At 44.6% G+C, this 20636-nt stretch overlaps 1 long non-coding RNA gene across 2 annotated transcripts in view; it reads left to right on the forward strand.

Annotated features, from left to right (window-relative positions):
* The window catches only part of LOC309618261, a 36844-nt gene extending 16815 nt beyond the window's left edge, over positions 1-20029 (forward strand). For both annotated transcript variants that reach the window (XR_014238388.1, XR_014238389.1), the window contains exons 3-4: positions 9718-9761; positions 10118-20029. This is a non-coding gene — a long non-coding RNA (uncharacterized lncRNA). The remainder of the gene's footprint in view (positions 1-9717; positions 9762-10117) is intronic.
* The last annotated feature ends 607 nt before the right edge of the window (positions 20030-20636 follow it).

The following is a 20636-nucleotide window of genomic DNA, read 5'->3' on the forward strand; positions in this document are numbered from 1 at the left end:
GTGGGGTGGGGAGTGGCAAGCCCAACATGCCATGGGAGCACATAGAAGGGAGTCAGGAAGGCTATGGAAAAAGTGGCATCTGAGTGGAGCAGGGGTGACTCAGACAGAGGGAGGAAAGTAACGGTGAGAGGTCAGCGGCAAGTGCCAAGGCCAGAAGTCTTGCCTGGCACACTTTGAACAGGATGCTCACTTTTTCAGAATCATTCAGTTTGGAAGTTCAGGAATGGGGAGAGCCGCACTGTGTAACTTGGCCTCCTTGCAGGGGGGAGGCTGCCTGTGGGCCAGGTTTCTGACCTTTGTTACTTGTGCAGTGGTCTGTTTGTGTTTGGCACACGAGGTATGTTTTGCTTTGGCTGTGTCTTTGGAGTAAATCTCTCTCTGCTGTTGTGACATGTGAGACAGATGGTGTGCAATGTTTTTCCCATAGTTGACTACTCCCCACTACTCTACCTTTTCATTTGTCCACCTGTCCATTCACTGGTCCATCCATTCATCCAGTATCCATTTACTGAGTATCTACTCTGCCAGGTATTGGGTCAAGTGTTAGGACTTTGAAGACCCAATAAACCATGGTCAGTTAATGACCAAAGAATGTGTCAATTAATGGAAGACAATGTCTCCACATTTGTGTGGGGCTTTCACGTTTCCAAGCACTTTCTTATATCTTATGACATTCAACTCTCAGGGTTTCTCAGTTTGGTAGGTTTCAATTTTCTGACAGAGGAAACTGAGACTTCAAAGAGAAGAAGTGTCTTGATCTTTGACTCCAAGCTAAGGGGTTTTTCCCACCGTGCCAGGCTAACATGAGGCATGACATAAAGGGCTCGGGCCACTCTTGGAAAAAAGGTTCTCTGACCAGGCTTCCTGCCCACTGCCCTGTTCTCTGAGAATGTGCGCACTGCCTTTGGGGAAGTCCTGCCCATGAGCAAAGGTTTCTGAGAAGGAGCAGGGAACAGGACCTGGAAGAAACTTTTATAGTCATTCACTCCATCCATCCACGGATGACCTGGTGACCTTGAGGATAAAGAAAAACTTAGCCTACCATAACCTCAGCCCCGCTGTTATCATAAGAAAGAACAGGGTAAGTCTTGAACAGGGCAAGGAAGAACAGAGATCTCCTGTAGGAGGTCTAATCTGGAGAGACCCAAGAGAAAGAAGCAGACCCAGAGTCCACTGACGTAGCCTATGGTGCAGATGGAGCCCTGGTCCAAGTACCAATTTCTTGGCCCAACCCAGAGTGTCCTACAGTTTCCGGTCCCTCTGGGCTTGTAATTCAATGGGCAAAGTCCAAGATCATACCCCTTATACTCCTGCCCTCATCTCTGTTTTATTTCACTTGGAAACAGTCTGTCCCCATGTGAAGCCAAGGAGTGTGAGTTTCCACCAGTGCTGGGTAACCCAACAGGCAGATTTAGGAGAGATTTAGAGCCCCAGAGCCAGACAAGGGGCACCCCCAAATTTGAGAGAGTTTTTGCTTTGCCCTCACCTAGAAGTTTGTAATCAGAAAAATCTAAAAAAGAAGTTCTTTTAATTTCAGCATATGTATACATTTTGTGTTGGTTGGCCGGCCGGTCTCAGGAATTATATTTGGAGAGAGACAATAATCTTTTTAGGGTTGAGGGCCTTTGAAGGTCGTGATCAGGGCTCAGGCCACCAAGAGGGAAAGGACCAGCAGGTGAGAGGTGAGGGGTTATCTGGCTGCAGGGAGGAAAGAGACCTCTCTCCAGGAGGAAGAAAAGGGAAGGAGGCTGGCGGGAAGCCTCAGGTCACCCTGACACCTGTTGCCACGGCCCGGTGGTGGTTTCCTGCCACTTGTCAGGACGTGCCTACACAGAGAGCACAACGACAAGAAGATGCTTCCTGTTTTGCTGCGTGGTTCATTGTTGGGCATCGAGAGGCAGGGTTTATAGGTCTGTGTTTTGTGCGTCGCCAGGTTCCCTGAGGGAAGGGGTGGGGACAGGTGAAAGGGAAAGCAGGGGGGCAGTTTATTCTTCCAGAATTGCTCAGTGGAACCTCGTGCCATTCTAGTTTCGGCCCCCTAGAGGGTGGGGCTGGCCACACTGTCCTACTGGCCCCAACAGCTCCAAGCCCGAGCCCCTGTGTGTGGCTGAGAGTTGCCAAGAATCCCCCGTGGTTCCTTTTGTCCCTTAGTGAAACACGGTGTTGACTTTTGTGGTGATCCTTGTCTTGGCAGGTGGCGAGGGCGACCAGAAACTTGGACTGAAATAACCTATGCGGTGAAAGCAGGGGCGGGGAAGTGATGTCTGGTCTCCTGACAAGTGATGAGTGAGAAATTCAGCGTGCCCACTCCCCACCCCCCAAGACTGGGCCCACCATCGGGCCAGTCCTGCATGTTTCACAGCTGAGTTTGTACACTGTAGGTATTAGAAAGCCCAGGTGGCTTTATGCTTGTTCAGCTCGAGACTGCCTGTTGTGGTGGGAAAAAGTATGGGGTTCTGGTCTCGGCTCAGCCAGCCAAGCTTCCAGGAGCCCCTCATCTCCTGCTTCCTCATCTGGGGATTGAACCAGATGAACCTGGATGTCCTCTCAGGTCATCCACATCTGGGGAGTCCGTTGATCACCTCCTGGAGGGGCTGGGACGGAGACCATGTCTGTTTCATCCTCCTTTTGTGCTCTCTTCACAGCATTCAAAGCCCTTCTCAACTGGCCCAGTCGCCATCTCTGGCCTCAATCTCTGACTCTCCACCTGTACCCACTTTGTGTTCCCACCATTCTGGACCAACTTTGAATTCCCTCAAGAGCACCATGCACTTTCATTCTTTTGGGCTTTTCCACATGCTTTTCTCTCAGGCTAAGATACATCTGGATCCTTCTTCCCCTGTTAGACTCTAACTCATCATTCAAGACCCTGCTCAAAGAGCCCTAGCCTCCTGAAGAATTTCTTTCTTCTTTCTCTCTTTCTTCCTTCTTTCTTCCTTCTTTCTTTCTTTCTTTCTTTCTTTCTTTTCTTTCTTCCTTTCTTTCTTTCTTTCTTTCTTTCTTTCTTTCTTTCTTTCTTTCTTTCTTTCTTTCTTTCTTCCTTCCTTCCTTCCTTCCTTTCTTCCTTTCTTTCTTTCTTTCTTTCTTTCTTTCTTTCTTTCTTTCTTTCTTTCTTTCTTTCTTTCTCCCTTCCTCCCTCCCTCCCTCCCTCCCTTCCTCCCTTCCTCCCTTCCTTCCTTCCTTCCTTCCTTTCTTTCTTTCTTTCTTTCTTTCTTTCTTTCTTTCTTTCTCCCTTCCTCCCTCCCTCCCTTCCTCTCTTCCTCCCTTGCTTCCTTCCTTCCTTCCTTCCTTCCTTCCTTCCTTCCATCTTTCGGCTGCGTTGGGTTTTCACTGCTGGGCGTGGGCTTTCTGTAGTTGCGGCGAGTGGGGGCTACTCTTGTTGTGGAGCATGGGCTCTAGGCACGCGGGCTTCAGTAGTTGTGGCACACAGGCTTAGTTGCTCCACGGCATGTGGGATCTTCCCGGATCAAGGCTCGAACCCGTGTCCCCTGCACTGGCAAGCAGATTCTTAACCACTGCGCCACCAGGGAAGCCCCTGAAGAATTTCTGATGCCTCAAGCCCACAGCATGCTGTTCACACTGCTGTAACATCCCTCAGTCTAATTTGTATCATAGGCATCTATACATTTTCTCCCTGCTTCAGGTTGCAAGTAGGTGGCACCTTATTTATTTCTTGGGTGCTTAATACAGCACCTGGCTTATTCTTGGTGCTCAACCATTGGGTTGAAGCATTTTTTGTTGATTTAACCCCCAAAAGGCTCAATCTAGAGCTCATGAAATAGTGGCCACTCCTTAGTAAAGCCAGAGAGGAGCTGGGCAGAGGAGGGAAGCTTAATGGGCATACGTCTCTAACTACCTGCACAGCTACCTGCTCCAGCTCCTCAAAGGTTAGTGTCAGCTTTGGCTTCTGAATAAAGCTCCTGGGGTCCCAGCTCTGGGGAAACTCTCAGGCTGTTAAGGCAAGTTACCAATTTCCAGGATCTTACCTACTGTTTCAGGGAGGACGGGAGCTAATACTTATTCAGCACCTACTGCCTGCCAGACCCTGAATCACTTTATTTAATTTCACAGCAATTCTGCGACGTAAGCCCTGTGATGCCCATTCTACAGATGAGGAAATATAGACTCAGAGAAATCAAGGGCTTTCCCAAAGGAGACTCAGAGCTAGTAGCAGAGAACAATGAATGGAACTTCCGCTTCCATCCCTGACCTACACAAATTTGAGCTGGTAACTGGGAGCTCAACCACTGAAAGCACCAAAGTCAATTGCCTCTGCTGTTGCCACATCAGCAAAAATGGAAGCCCCCTGCAGCCTCGTCCATACAGTATTTACTACTGAATCAAAGTCTCTATGAATGCTTCTGATTGGTGGAGAGTAGGTCACAGGCCCATGCCTAGCTGCAAGGGAGGCGGGGAGTTTGTGTTCTTGACTTCTACCTGGGGAGGCAGGACCATAACAAGGTAATTTCCTCCAGAAAGAAAGGCTATTCACATAAGAAGATGGGCAGCTACAAATGTGACAGATGTCCTCTACACTGACTCACCCTAAATGTCACACCAAAGGAAGTTATTTTAGATGCCTGAACACATTCTTCTTTCAAATCTTACTCTTTTCTTAGAATGTGGTTCGAAGAATTTTTATTACATAACTTTTTGAGATATAATTTACATACAGTAAAATCCACCTGTTTTAGTGTACGGTTCTAGGGATGTTTACAAATGCATACAGTTGTGTAACCACTACTACAAGCAAGGTACAGTATATAACAGTTTCATCACCCTCCTAAATTCTCTCATACCCCTTTGTAGTCAAACCCTTTCTCCACCCCAGCCCCTGGCAACTACAGATCTGGTTTCTGTCTATCCTTTCTGGCTTTCTGGAGCAAAGACTTTTTTTTTTTTTTTAAGATTTTTTTGATGTGGACCATTTTTTTAATCTTTACTGAATTTGTTACAATATTGCTTCGGTTTTATGAGGCATGTGGGATCTTAGCTCCCCGACCAGGGATCGAACCCACACCCCCTGCATGGAAGGCAAAGTCTTAACCACTAGACCACCAGGGAAGTCCCTGGAGCAAAGACTTTTAAAAGCAAAGGACAAACATAGAGCTGAGGAGAGTCTATATGTAAATATCAGTGTACACTTGTTAGAAGCTCCCCTGCCTTAGCCCCTGTCCTAGGGGTGGGGAAAGACAAAGTTTATTGCAAAGCGATTGAAATCATCAAAAATACAATTTCCTTTCAAATGTCAGGTTTAGGGCTTAACACAGGAAGAAGGACGAGGTAACTGTTGCGGCCCCAGCTCGCTGCATGGATTCCCACTTAGAGTGACAGGCAAAGAGCACCTCGGGCCGATGCCGTGCTGTCCGCATACCCTTCTAATTGAACTCCTTTCTGTCAGATGAAAGATGGGCCCACAGCAGCTCTGTGCCCCCACTTATTGGTCACCCTCCAGGTCCCAGGATCCAGAATCCCCTAGGTTAAGAGCTGGCCAGAAGCTGGCTGTGTATGGGGGTGGTGGTGTAGACAGAGTTTAGGTAGGCCGGGGAGTAGGAAGGAAAAGGGACTGAGCCGCAGGCCCGGGGCTGGAGGCCGGTGGCTGGTGGCAAACTTTCCAAGGAGTCTGAAAATATTCTAAATTTAAACATGGCCTTTTAGGTCATCATAAAAGATATTTTACATTATGGAAACATATTTTCAAAATGGGATAGAATCTATTTTACTTACCAGTTTATTGGCTTGATGTACAATATGACATAAATATCTGGCATGTGGTATGTAGGCCTCTACTGTACCCTTGCCCAGCCCCTGCAAATGTTGGAGGCTGGCCTTAATAAAACTTTTTTTTTTTTTTCTTTTAATTGAAGTATAGTTGATTTACAGTGTTGTGTTAATTTCTGCTGTACAGCAAAGTGATTCAGTTATACATATATATATACATTCTTTTTTTAAAAAAATAGTTTTATTTATTTATTTATTTTTGGCTGCATTGGGTCTTTGTTGCTGCTCGCAGGCTTTCTCTAGTTGCGGCGAGCGGGGGCTACTCTTCGTGGCGTTTTGCGGGCTTCTTATTGCGGTGGCTTCTCTTGCCGTGGAGCACGGGCTCTAGGCGTGCGGGCTTCAGTAGTTGTGGCTCGTGGGCTCAGTAGTTGTGGCGCACGGGCCTAGTTGCTCCACGGCATGTGAGATCTTCCTGGATCAGGCCTCGAACCCGTGTCCCCTGCATTGGCAGGCGGATTCTTAACCACTGCACCACCAGGGAAGTCCTATATATTCTTTTTAAAATATTCTTTTCCATTATGGTTTATCATAGGATAAAGGAAATGAATATGGTTCTCCGTGCTACACAGTAGGACCTTTTGTTTACTTAATCTCTTGAGCTTCCTCCGAGACAGTTACCAACGCTTCCTGCAGGCCAGGCTCCCTGGTCGTAGCGCTGTGCTCCTCTCCGGCGTTGGTGAGAAAGGAAGACAAGAAGGAAACATTTATTGGATGCCAGCTCTGTGCCTGAATCTGACCTGGGCCCTTTCCCTCTCATGATCTCATTTGGGTCTCTCAACTACGCTGCTAGGTGGGTACGTAAATCATTGCCAATTTCTAGATGAGTAAGTGCAGGCTTAGTGACATTTAAGTGCCTTAAGTGTCCAAGCTGGGATTCCAACCCAGATCTGTGTAGCCCAAATCCAGAAGCCTCCCATGTTGCTATTAGAGAGTTCCAACTTGCCTCTGCTCCCCTCCCCACCAGGATTCACAGGGGGCAAGGAGTCAGTCACTTAAACGGGTTGCAGTGAAGCATATGCCACTGCTTTGGGCGTGGAGGAAAACTTAAGTTTCCAGAACCTTCTCTGGTGAACCTGCTTTTTATTCCAAAGCAGAAAAGGGCAAGGCGCAGGTAGCTAGAGCAGGGAGCGTGCAAACACTCAGGTAAAGAAGGTACATGTGAATTTGCTGTGGGAGCGAGAAAAAGAAAGGCAGAGGGGAAGGGTTTCAGCACAAAGAACTTTGGCTTCTGAGTCAGTTCTGGTTTCAAATCCAGGTCCCCGTACTGACTAATTGATTTTGACCAAGTTGCTTAACTACCCAGAACCTCAGTTTCAATACCTGCGAAAATAGATCAGTAATAGATGGGTTTCTTCTATGAGTCTCCGTGAGGCTGAAACGAAGTGGAATCGTAAAGCACAGGGTGGGGTGGGGGGAAGGTGTGGGTTGGCCGGGAAAGGTTCTCCTAGCTCACCCCCCCCCTCCCTTGACTGAATCACACGAGCCCATTGTGGCATTTTGCAGACTTCTACAGCCGAGAAACCTAAAAATAAATTTGAATTATGGTGGGTTTAGCGCCCGACGTGCCCTGGCAGGCACTTCTGTGTAAATAGCAGAAGTGAAAAAAAAAAAAAGGCTATTTCATTTCTAGTATTTGAAACCCAAGTTAAAGAACCCCTACTGTGTGGGCGACTCATAGTGGAGGGGTGGGTGGCAAGGGGGAAGGTTTGGTGTTTTTTTTCTTTGTTGTTTTGTTTTTGTTCTGCGATGATGTGTGGGACTCTCCAGGGATGTGTGTCACAGAGCAGGATGGGGGAGGTGAAGGCAGGGAAGGGGGGGGAATTTAATTCTGTCCCTGACGTAATAGGGCAGGACTGGGGGAAAGGGGCGTGTTGGTCAATGGGTGGAAAAGGGGACCCGACACTCAAAGGTCCCGTGGCTGTCATGCGCTTCCAACATCACGCTCCGAATCACGGTTGGGCAAGTCCCTTAATCCATTTTCAGTGAGCTTCTGAAGAAAGGCCATCTCTAGGGACTTGTCTTATTCCTGAAATGCTAAGACGTACGTCAGAGTCTTGGTTTAAAGGGTGTGTGTGTGTGTGTGCATGTGCGTGTGCGTGTGTGTGTGTGTGTGTGTGTGTTTGGGAAACGGACTCATGAAGAGGGAAAGCAAGAGACTGGCTAACCTGACCATGGCCCACATTGATGGGAGTCACGGCTTATTCTTATTCTTGTTACTTTTAACAAAATGCTTTCCCACCCTTCAAATCTAATTTTTCACTATTCCTGCAATCCATGTTTTATAGGCTCAGTGAGATGAAGCAAACTGCCCCACAAGTCCTAAGTGGGAGAGCCAGGGCTTGAATTGGCTGCCTCCTTCTTTATACAAGTCTGGCATTGGCCATCCTAATAATGGTGTGCAAGTTGGGCGTGGGACCTGAGGCTTGGGGAATCCAAGTCTCCCTAAATTTGCCCTATGACCTTGACTTCTGCAGCTCTTTTAAATTTTAATTTATTCAAATATTTTTATTTTTATTTTTTAATTTATTTCTTGGCCGCATCATGCAGCTTGTGAGATCTTAGTTCCCTGACCAGGGACTGAACCCAGATCCCAGCAGTGAAAGCGCCAAGTCCTAACCACTGGACCACCAGGGAATTCCTTGCAACTCTTTTTTAAAATGGACATACTGACATTGTATGTCAATGTCTTTTAGAAAAGGAATGAATAATCCAAATAAGAACATACTGTACTATGTTTGGTATTGGCATTGATCTAGAAGTTTCTGAAGGTGACTTTATAGAGTGTCTCCTGTTCCCACCACAAGTAACCATAGAGAAGGGAATTAAGTGGCAAAAAGAGGCTGTGGGATAGATCCAAGGCAAGCTTCCTGACTGCAGGGGATTGATAAATGCAGGAGCCTCTGGAAGATAGAATGGACAGCTTTCCAGTCCCCTGAGCCTCTAGCACCTTTTGGTGTTGGCCAAAGCACCACCTCCTAATGCTCACCAGTGCCTGTATTCATCCTTCTGGATCCAGCTCAGATGCACCCTCCCCCACCCCCCAGACTTCCCAGCATTGCTGTGAAGCATCATGGGCTTTTCTTTTCTACTCAGCACTATGACTCTGGTACCTCTATTTAGCACCCATGTCGTTCTCCCTGACTTACAGCCAAGCCCTTGAGTTACCCCCTTCCCTGAGCTCTCAGAGGGCAGGGATGGGTTCTGTTTATCTTTATCACCCATACCTAAGGCAGCACCTCACACAGAGTCAGTGCTTATTAAACGTATGCTGAACTTCACAACAATGAGTTATTGCCTGTGGGTAGTGGTTTTTTTTTTATACCTCATTAAATTTGGCAAGCATAATTGATAATGCTTATCAAATGAATTCTGTGCAATGCCAGCATGCATAAAAATAGGTACTGTCACACTCTGTTGGTACGAGTGTAAACTGGTTCAGCTTTTCTGGGGAGTAATTTGAATTGCTTAGAATTTTGTATGCCTCTTGGCCTAATTATTTCTGTTTTCCTCTCGTCTTCCTTCGCGTCCCTCACCTCCCATCCCTCTTCTTTCCTCTCCTCTCCTCCCAAGCGGTTATTGAATGGCTTTTCATCAAGTATTGCTATTGTTATATTCACAGTAATGTTTTTTAAAACACTAGCAAAAAATGGGGCTAAAATTAATATGGATTTGAATAAACTGTAGTTTATATTTATGATAAAATACCATGTAACCATTACAATTGATGATATATGATTATTTGTTAATCACATAAACACAGTGACAAAAGCTAATTACAAAACAGAACTCACGGTATGATTCCAATTTTGAAAAAACAGAAGGATATATCCATGGGAAAATGTCTATACGTTTATACCTAAACGTTCTAACCCTTTATTTGGGTGGTGGGATTTTAGGGCATTTTAACTTTCTTTTTATTTCTCTGAATTTTCTCAGTTTTCTACCATGAATGTGTATTATGTTTAGAACATGGAAAAATAGTTTTCAGTGTCTTGAGTGGATTCTCTGAGTAAACTCCTTGGTCCTCAACTTCTGCATTATAACTAAAAGCTGGTTCTTTGAGAAGATACACAAAATTGATAAACCATTAGCCAGACTCATCATGAAAAAAAAGGAGAAGACTCAAATAAATAGAATTAGAAATGAAAAAGAAGAAGTATCAGCTGACACTGCAGAAATACAAAGGATCACGAGAGATTACTACAAGCAACTATATGCCAATAAAATGGACAACCTGGAAGAAATGGACAAATTCTTAGAAAAGCACAACCTTCCGAGACTGAACCAGGAAGAAATAGAAAATATAAACAGACCAAACACAAGCACTGAAATTGAGACTGTGATTAAAAATCTTCCAACAAACAAAAGCCCAGGACCAGATAGCTTCACAGTAGAATTCTATCAAACATTTAGAGAAGAGCTAACACCTATCCTTCTCAAACTCTTCCAAAATATAGCAGAGGGAGGAACACTCCCAAACTCATTCTATGAGGCCACCATCACCCTGATACCAAAACCAGACAAAGATGTCACAAAGAAAGGAAACTACAGGCCAATATCACTGATGAACATAGATGCAAAAATCCTCAACAAAATACTAGCAAACAGAATCCAACAGCACATTAAAAGGATCATACACCCTGATCAAGTGGGGTTTATCCCAGGAATGCAAGAATTCTTCAATATATGCAAATCAATCAATGTGATAAACCATATTAACAAATTGAAGGAGAAAAACCATATGATCATCTCAATAGATGTAGAAAAAGCTTTTGACAAAATTCAACACCCATTTATGATAAAAACCCTCCAGAAACTAAGCATAGAGGGAACTTACCTCAACATAATAAAGGCCATATATGACAAACCCACAGCCAACATCATTCTCAATGGTGAAAAACTGAAACCATTTCCTCTAAGATCAGGAATAAGACAAGATTGTCCACTCTCAACACTATTATTCAACATAGTTTTGGAAGTTTTAGCCACAGCAATCATAGAAGAAGAAGAAACAAAAGGAATCCAAATCGGAAAAGAAGAAGTAAAGCTGTCATTGCTTGCAGATGACATGATACTATACACAGAGAATCCTAAAGATGCTACCGGAAAACTACTAGAGCTGATCAATGAATTTGGTAGAGTAGCAGGATACAAAATTAATGCACAGAAATCTCTTGCATTCCTATACACTAATGATGAAAATTCTGAAAGAGAAATTAAGGAAACACTCGTATTTACCATTGCAACAAAAAGAATAAAATACCTAGGAATAAACCTACCTAAGGAGACAAAAGAACTGTATGCAGAAAACTATAAGACACTGATGAAAGAAATTAAAGATGACACAAACAGATGGAGAGATATACCATGTTCTTGGATTGGAAGAATCAACATTGTGAAAATGACTATACTACCCAAAGCAATCTACACATTCAGTGCAATCCCTATCAAACTACCAATGGCATTTTTCACAGAACGAGAACAAAAAATTTCACAATTTGTACGGAAACACAAAAGACCCCAAATAGCCAAAGCGATCTTGAGAAAGGAAAATAGAGCTGGAGGAATCAGGCTCCTGGACTTCAGACTATACTACAAAGATGCAGTAATCAAGATAGTATGGTACTGGCACAAAAATAGAAATATAGATCAATGGAACAGGATAGAAAGCCCAGAGATAAACCCACGCACATATGGTCACCTTATCTTTGATAAAGGAGGCAAGAATATACAATGGAGAAAAGACAGTCTCTTCAGTAAGTGGTGCTGGGAAAACTGGACAGCTACATGTAAAAGAATGAAATTAGAACACTCCCTAACACCATACACAAAAATAAACTCAAAATGGATTAAAGACCTAAATGTAAGGCCAGACACTATCAAACTCTTAGAGGAAAACATAGGCAGAACACTCTATGACGTAAATCACAGCAAGATCCTTTTTGACCCACCTCCTAGAGAAATGGAAATAAAACCAAAAATAAACAAATGGGACCTAATGAAACTTCAAAGCTTTTGCACAGCAAAGGAAACCATAAAGAAGACGAAAAGACAACCCTCAGAATGGGAGAAAATATTTGCAAATGAAGCAACTGACAAATGATTAATCTCCAAAATTTACAAGCAACTCATGCACCTCAATATCAAAAAATCAAACAAGCCAATCCAAAAATGGGCAGAAGACCTAAACAGACATTTTTCCAAAGAAGATATACAGATTGTCAACAAACACATGAAAGGATGCTCAACATCACTAATCATTAGAGAAATGCAAGTCAAAACTATAATGAGGTATCACGTCACACTGGTCAGAATGGCCATTATCAAAAAATCTACAAACAATAAATCCTGGAGAGGGTGTGGAGAAAAGGGAAACCTCTTGCACTGCTGGTGGGAATGTAAGTTGATACAGCCACTCTGGAGAACAGTATGGAGGTTCCTTAAAAAACTAAAAATAGAACTAGCATATGACCCAGCAATCCCACTACTGGCATATACCCTGAGAAAACCATAATTCAAAAAGAGTCATGTGCCAAAATATTCATTGCAGCTCTATTTACAATAGCCAGGAAATGGAAGCAACCTAAGTGTCCATTGACAGATGAATGGATAAAGAAGATGTGGCACATATATACAATGGAATATTACTCAGCCATAGAAAGAAATGAAATTGAGTTATTTGTAGTGAGGTGAGGTGGATGGACCTATAGACTGTCATACAGAGTGAAGTAAGTCAGAAAGAGAAAAACAAATACCGTATGCTAACACATATATATGGAATATTAAAAAAAAAAAAGTTTCTGAAGAACCTAGGAGCAGGACAGGAATAAAGACGCAAACATAGAGAATGGATTTGAGGACATGGGGAGGGTGAAGGGTAAGCTGGGATGAAATGAGAGAGTGGCATGGACATATATACACTACCAAATGTAAAATAGATAGCTAGTGGGAAGCAGCCGCATAGCACAGGGAGACCAGCTTGGTGCTTTGTGACCACATAGAGGGGTGGGGTAGGGAGGGTGGGAGGGAGATGCAAGAGGGAGGAGATATGGGGATATATGTATATGTATAGCTGATTCACTTTGTTATAAAGCAGAAACTAACACACCATTGTAAAGCAATTATACTCCAATAAAGATATTTAAAAAAATTCTGCATTATATGACAATTTTACCTCTTCCTTACCAATTTGGATACTTTTTACTTCTTCTTCTTGTCTGATTGCTGTGGCTAGGGCTTCCAATATTACATTGAATAAAAGTGGCGAGAGTGGACATCCTTGTCTTGTTCCTGATTTTAGTGGGAAGGCTTTCAGCTTTTCACCATTGAGTATTACATTGGCTGTGGGTTTGTCATAAATAGCTTTTATTATGTTGAGATGTGTTCCTTCTATACCCGCTTTCATAAGCATTTTGATCATGAATGGATGCTGAATTATATCAAATGCTTTTTCTGTATCTATTGAGATGTTCACATGGTTTTTGTTTTTTCTTTTTTTGATGTGGTGTATCACATTGCTTTGTGGTCCTCAAATTCTGAAAACCCTGGAAATCAAATCAAAATATAGGGAGTTGGGGTTGGAAGAGGAGTTGGGAGTCCTTTGGGCCAGAGGTTCTCAAACTTGGCTACACACTGGAGTCACCCATGGAGCTTCCCAAACTCTGCAGCTCAGTCCACACCCTATGCCAGTGAATCAGAATCACCGGGTTGGATGCAGGCATCCAAGTGTTACATCTCCCTGGGGGATTCTGCTGTGCAGTCAACTGTGAGAACCGCTGCTGGTGAGGTGCTCTGACACAGCGGCCACGAGCCACATGTAGTTATTTAAATTTCACTGAAATTAAATAAAATTAAGTAAAATTTAAAACTCAGTTCCTTAGTCACACTAGCCACATTTTAAGTGCTCACTAGCCACATATGATGTGTGGCTACCATCTTGGGCAACGCAGTTCTAGATCTACTCAAATTTCAGCAGAGGAGACCAGAGAGGTTCCTGGCAGAGGTTCCTGGCACCCTCCTTCTAGCAGCCCTGATGCTCGTAAAAGAAGAGGTCCCTAGCCTTGTCCTCTCCAGATCTGCCTAGGCCATCGGTACCTGTGTGCCTAGAAAGTTCCTTCTGCTTTGTCAGGTCTCCCCCATCCTCCTCCTTGAGGATGGGGAGGTTTTCTGCCACATGACTGTTCTCAAAGGCTCCACAGGCCCAGGCCCTCCTGAGCAGGCCAGCAGGCGAGCTGTTTACACGGAATCCAAGTGCTCAGTGGAGAGCAGAGCGGGGCCGAGTGTTTTCCACAGCTGCTGAGAAAGGTGAGTGAGCCGAGGCAGAATAACAAAAAGCCACTTCAAAAACACACCAGAAAAAGTCAGAGAGCAGAGACAATCAGAGGTTTGAGACACACACACCCCCTGAAAACCCTGACAAGAGAGCAAAAACAAGTCAAGGGAGAGCTTCTAGACCTTCTAGTTTCGAGACCGTCGCGGTTGCTGACTTTGAGAACGGGGCCTGTCCCAGCCAGTTCTGAGAGGAGCTGGGAGCTGAGGCCATGGGGGCTCAGAAACCTCACCTGCGTTCTGAGAACTGTACGGCCTGGTGATGGGACAGTCCCTGAGTGCTCCGTGTCTCTGGGAAGACAAGGTGTGTGGGAATGGCAGGGTCAGGCTGGCTGGCTGAGAGCCTGGGGGCTGTTTTAGCCTAAGACTAGCCACCGGTTAGAAGCAGAATCCCCCCTGGCCTGGGCTCCTGGGACCTACCTCCTGGGAAACGGATGGATGGAGACGGACATGGTCCGTCAGGGAATTCCCATGCATAGGCCACCTGTGTCCAGGAAACTCCTCTTTCAGGACTCAACCATGAAGATGCCAAGCCAGAAGGGGAAGCCCGGTGCTCCCTTCCCCTCCCCCCATTCCCTAGACTCTGCCATAGGGAAGTGAATAGAGTGAAGAGAGCCCTGGGGTTGGAGGACTTGGCTCAAGTCCCAAGTGCTGGCACTTACTTGCCGTGTGACCTTGGGCAGGTCAGTTTACCCCTCTGGACCTTAGTTTCTTGACCAGTAAACTGTAGGATTGGTCTAGACCAATGGTTCTCAACTCAGGCTATATGATGGAATAACCTGGTGAGCTGCAAAAATAAATGAGACTCTCATTATTCTGGGATACAGCCTGGGCATCAGGATTTTTAAAAGCTCCTTAGATGATTCTAATGTGTAGACAAGATTAAGAACCTCTGGTCTATGCAGCTTCTCGAGTGTATCATGCTTGGGAGTCAAAATTCAGATTCAGACTCCATAGGCCTGGCACAGGGCTGAGAGTCTGCATTTCTCCCAAGCTCCCAGGTGATCCCCATGGGCCACATCTTGAGTTATAGCAAGTCTATCTTTAACGTCCAGGAAGCTGAATTCCAAGCTCCAACAACTCAGTCTGTTTTTTTTTTTTTTTTGTAGTTGGCAGTAGTTGCATATTTCTGCCCATAGACATCATTCTTCTATGTTCTGTCTTTTTCTTCCCTCTCACATGAGAATTGTCTAAATTCTCACCATTTGAGTTCTGACTAGATGTTGTGGATATGAATCAAACAGGGATCTTCCCTTCAAGGGCAGAAAATGACAGATAAAGCCAGACTGTGACATGAGTTCAAGGTGGGGCAGAGGCCATTTTTACTGGAAGGATCAGGAAAGACTCTGTGTAGCAGATAACAACAGTTAACAAGTATTGAGGCTCCACTTCTGCTGGGCACTGTTCAAGTGCTTTACACAGTTGTCTCATTTAGTCCTCACAACAACAGCATGGTAAGTACTGATCAGGTCCCCCAGTTTACACATGAGGAAGCTGAAGCTTAAAGGGAATCAGAGACTTTTCCAAGCAAGGAGCAGTTCTGGGACTTGGACTCACATCTATGTGTTGACCACTGGTCCATAGAGGTCACGGGCAGTATTTGAGCTGCATGCCCAACCAGACCCAACCAGACTCAACCGGACTCAACCAGACCTAACCAGATGCAACCAGACTCAACCAGACTCAATCAGACCCAAAGAGACTCAATCAGACCCAAAGAGACTCAACCAGACCCAGCTTCTTGGCGCCAATTTATTTTTGGTGGGGAGACAGGTGGGATGGGGTTTGCATAGTTTAGTCTACTTAAGCAACCTCTACACTTACCTTCCATAAACGCCACACCACCCCCATCAGAACAGGGCAGATGGTAACAGTTTTCCATCCCCAGGCCATGGACCCAGGCTTTAGGGCATTTACCTGGGACATAGGTTCATACTTTTTCCCACTTGGCTGCCTTTCTCAACATAAATCTCTGCTGCCTCCATCTTTTACTACTTGTATCATTTCCTTTTCTCCAGGGGAGCAGGCAGTGTGTCCAGCTTTGTGATTGTTTTATCTTCTTTTTTGTAGGCTTGTCCCTTACTCGGAGCCTAGAGTATTACCCTTCACCCCCAAATAGTGCTGCATGGAAGATCATCTGAAGCTGCCATGATTGCTGCAAATTCTAAACATCTCAAATTCCACTGGACTCTTGGCCAAAATGGTAGTCAACAGCCGAACCCAACAATTTTTCCAACTTGACTCAACCCATCTTGTCTCACTTCCTGATATCAGGGTTGTGGGGTGGGGTAGTGGGTGAGAAAGCAAGCATGGAGGCCTCCTTGTGCTCCCATTAGGTCTTGAGTTCCTGGAGACAGGGGCTTTGTCTTCTCCTTTTTGTATCCCCAGTATAGAATATGGTGCTGGGCAGACAGATGCACACTGATGTCTATCAGATGAGTGGATGAAGGTGACTCAGGTGCATGTTCTGATGTACCGAATGAATGATCACCCTGATGGCGTGTCCTACTTGGCCCTCAGGCGGGAGTCACTGACACAGACTTCAGCTTGTGAAGTCCCCGAAACCCTGTGGGCACAGTTATTGGGAAATCTTTCATTTTCACCATATCTTCTCAGCTTCTGTAACAGCTCAGGAAGGGGAGGTTTTCTTACAGAGCCCAACCCCTTGATATGCTGGGCGAGTTGTAGAAAGCCAACTTGGAGAGCAATCAGAAGGGACCCACTACCCTTTAGGTGGCCCCGGGATTGCAGAACGAGGGGACCCAGGGAAGGGGGAGACCCCTCTCTTCTTTACCTTCCAGAGAAGGGCTCATCTTACTGTAGTGGATATTTCTTAAAACTGGGATGAAAAAGGTGAAGGGTTCAACTCACATGGAAGAATTTTGCTCTGCAGATAGTTTTTTTCCTGTCATTAAAAAAGAAGTAAGAAAGAAAATACAAAGGAAAGAAATCAAATATGCACCAAGATGCTAAATGGGCTCAAGAATCTAAAGAGACTCAGAGAAAGACAAATATCATATGATATCACTCATATGTGATATCTCTCATATGTGGAATCAAAAAAAATGATATAAATGAACTTATTTACAAAGCAGAAACAGAGTCATAGATTTCTTTTTTTCACATCTTCTTTCCTTTTATTGAAAAAAATTTTAGAAAATGACAGTTAATAAAGGGCACAAACAAATCAACAGGGATATACTAGTGGAAAACATAGTCAAGGTAAAACTAAAAATGCTATGGGTTTCTTTAATTGGTTAAGAGTACAAAATGTAACAGGTAGAAAGTGTCTTTTAAACAAATTAAAAAGCTGTGTTTTTTTCCCCAATTCTCCCCAAGTTAGATATATACACACCCACAAAAATGGTGTGTGAAGGAAAACTGTCATACACAACAAGTTGTATCCTGAGTTAAGGGAAATAGCTGTTGAACTGGGAATTAACACAATAAAGTCAGCAACAGGTTAACAATTTTAAAAATTGAGTCTTCAAATGCTGCATGGCACTAAAGCTATACTATATAAACAGACTCATATTTTGAAAACAAATTTATGGTGACCAAAGGGGAAATGTGGGGTTGGGGGAGGGATAAATTAGGAGCTTGGGATTAACACACACTACTATATAAAAAATAGAGAGCCAACAAGGACCTACTGTACAGCATGGGAACTCTACTCAATATTCTGTAATAACCTATACGGGAAAAGAATCTGAAAAAGAATGAATATACGTACATGTATAACTGAATCACTTTGTTGTACACCTGAAACTAACACAACGTTGTAAATCAACTATACTCTGATAAAATAAAAAAGAAGAATCCAAAGAGACCTTGTGTTGGTCAACTGGACCCCCCAGGGGAATGTTTCCATTTATTTTTATTTATTTATTTATTTTTAAACATCATAATTTAGCTTTGTCAACTTTTATTTTTTAAAATTTTGTTTATTTATTTATTTATTTATGGCTGCGTTGGGTCTTCGTTTCTGTGCGAGGGCTTTCTCTAGTTGTGGCAAGCGGGTGCCACTCTTCATCGCGGTGCGCGGGCCTCTCACTATCGCGGCCTCTCCTGTTGCGGAGCACAGGCTCCAGATGCGCGGGCTCAGCAGTTGTGGCTCACGGGCCTAGTTGCTCCGTGGCATGTGGGATCTTCCCAAACCAGGGCTCGAACCCATGTCCCCTGCATTGGCAGGCGGACTCTCAACCACTGCGCCACCAGGGAAGCCCTGTTTCCATTTATTCGACTTGTGTCCTTAATAAGAAAATGTTGCCCAGAGAACTCCTTAAGAATCCCTCTTGTCTCTTGAGTCTTACAAGAAATAAGCCAATGAGAAATATGCCGCCACTGCTGAGGTGCCTATTCCGGTGGGAGAGGTTCAGGCACGAGGGGCAGAAGTTAGGAGAGGCCCCCACAAGTTCTAGCGCTGGAGTCAGATGGGCGCTGCTCTTGGCATCACGTATTGCTGTAGACCCCAGCTTCTTTCTCTGGCTTCCCCAGGAAATGGTTAATCCATTTACAGCATCTCTTCTGAAAGCATCCTTCATCCCAGGGGGATGTAAATTGCGATTGGTGCCATTTATATCCCCTTCTTCAAGAAATAGCTGCCTTTGGTAAGTTTAATTGCCAGGGTTAGAGTTTTTGATTGTGTGGAACTATGAGGTGGGCCTGGGAGAATGGATTAATTAATCTTGTGTTTAACAGACATCTTTCTTGAGTGTCCAGTGGCTCCGGTGACTTTTATCTGTATGTTGTTTACTTTCAAAATGTTGTCTTTGCTTTGACCTCTTTCTCTAACATTAAACTCATATTTTTAACAAAAAGAGAGAGGAAGAGAGAGAGAAGGAGGGAGAGACAGAGAGAGAGAGGAGAAACTGGATGTAAATAATAGAAGTTAGCCTATGGGAGTCATTCTCTAATACATATTCAGTGATTCTGTTTCCAGGTGCAGAAGTTGAAGCCATGAGATGGGTTGGGAGTTACCTAAAGTCTTACAGAAATTTAGCGGCAGAATTTGGACCAGGGCTTTCCCCTCAAGGCCCTGGATAGAACCTTGAAGCCATGGCAATGTGACTGATTCACGTCTTCTTGGGTCCTATTATTCGGCACAGTCTGCCTTCCCCAGGAGACTGAGCTCCTCATGGGCACGGACCTCTTCTTTATCCTCTCTACATCCCTGCACGTCCCAGCCCCTTGGCCGGCACATCTTGGGGGCTCCAGAGGAGTGTGGGGAGTTGAGTTGGGTGGTTTAATTTGACTTGTGATACTGAGTGTAAACAGCCTAAGTGAGGCAGCCGGGCCGCACCCCATCCTCTCCACACAGCTGTCTGTAAAGCCTTAGCTCGGATCTCACCTTATTTAAGACGACTCTCTAGACCAACTCAGTCTCTGAATTTTGGAGCAATTCCTGTCTGCCCCACTCATTTAGGACCCTGTATATACTAATTTATGTTGGGAGGAGGCAGTATTGGTTCTAAGTGTGGGCTGTGGCTATACAACCTGAGTTTGAGTCCCGTTCCACCATTTTTAGCTATGGCGTGTGATCTCAGGTAACTCCTCTGAGCCTCAGTTTCCCTCCCTGTAAAATAGCTCTAGTAACAATTCCTCCCTGACAGGCTCCTCACGGGGATTAACTGAGACAAGCCACACAAAGTGTTTAGTGCGGTGCCAGGTACTCAATACGTTCTCTCTATTATTGTAAGTTTTCACAACTAAATGTTTTGTTTTTCTGCCTTTGTTGAGCTTGGTTACCTTACCTGGGAACTGGAGGAAATAATGGGCAATCTTGGTGGATTGTTATGACAACCAAATGAGAGGCGACATACGAAAATGCTTTGTAAACTCTTAAGGTTTGGGTGTGAAGTGTGACCGCCCCCAAGATCACACAGCTGGTAAGAGGTGGCGCCCTCCTGGAATAACCACACCCACCCGAAAACACACACACACACACACACACACACACACACAGCAGCACCACCAGGAAATATCTGGGTGGTCTGACTCCCACTGACATCCTTGCTCTTTTGTTATTTCAGTGGCCATTCATTGAGAACCCCCAGGTCATCTGAAACAGCAGGGGTGAGACAGAAAAAGATGAATGACATGTGGACTTCATCCTCAGGAAGCTTACAATGCAGCAGCAGGAGAGTGTGAGCAAATGTTATTCTAAACAAGGCCAAGTGACACGAAAGCAGTAGCAAAGGAAAGGCAGAGGGAGGGGAAGTTTGGGGGCGAGAGGTGGTTTCATGGCAGGGTTGGCCTTGGGGCTGGTCTTTGGTGGATGGGTAGTGTATTAGTTTGCTCCGGTTGCCAAAACAAAATACCACAAATTGGGTCACATACACGATGGATATTTATTTTTTTCACAGTTCTAGAGGCTAGAGGTCCGAGATCAAGGATTCGGCAGGATTCGTTTCTTCAGAGACCTCTCTCCTTGGCTTGCAGATGGATGCCTTCTTGCTGTGTCCTCACATGTTCATCCCCTGGTCTGTATCCTAACACCACCTTCTTTTTTTTTTTTTTTCCACATC

This window comes from Balaenoptera borealis (genome assembly GCF_965194805.1).
Source record: "Balaenoptera borealis genome assembly, chromosome: 20".
In the NCBI taxonomy this organism is placed as follows: Eukaryota; Metazoa; Chordata; class Mammalia; order Artiodactyla; family Balaenopteridae; genus Balaenoptera; species Balaenoptera borealis.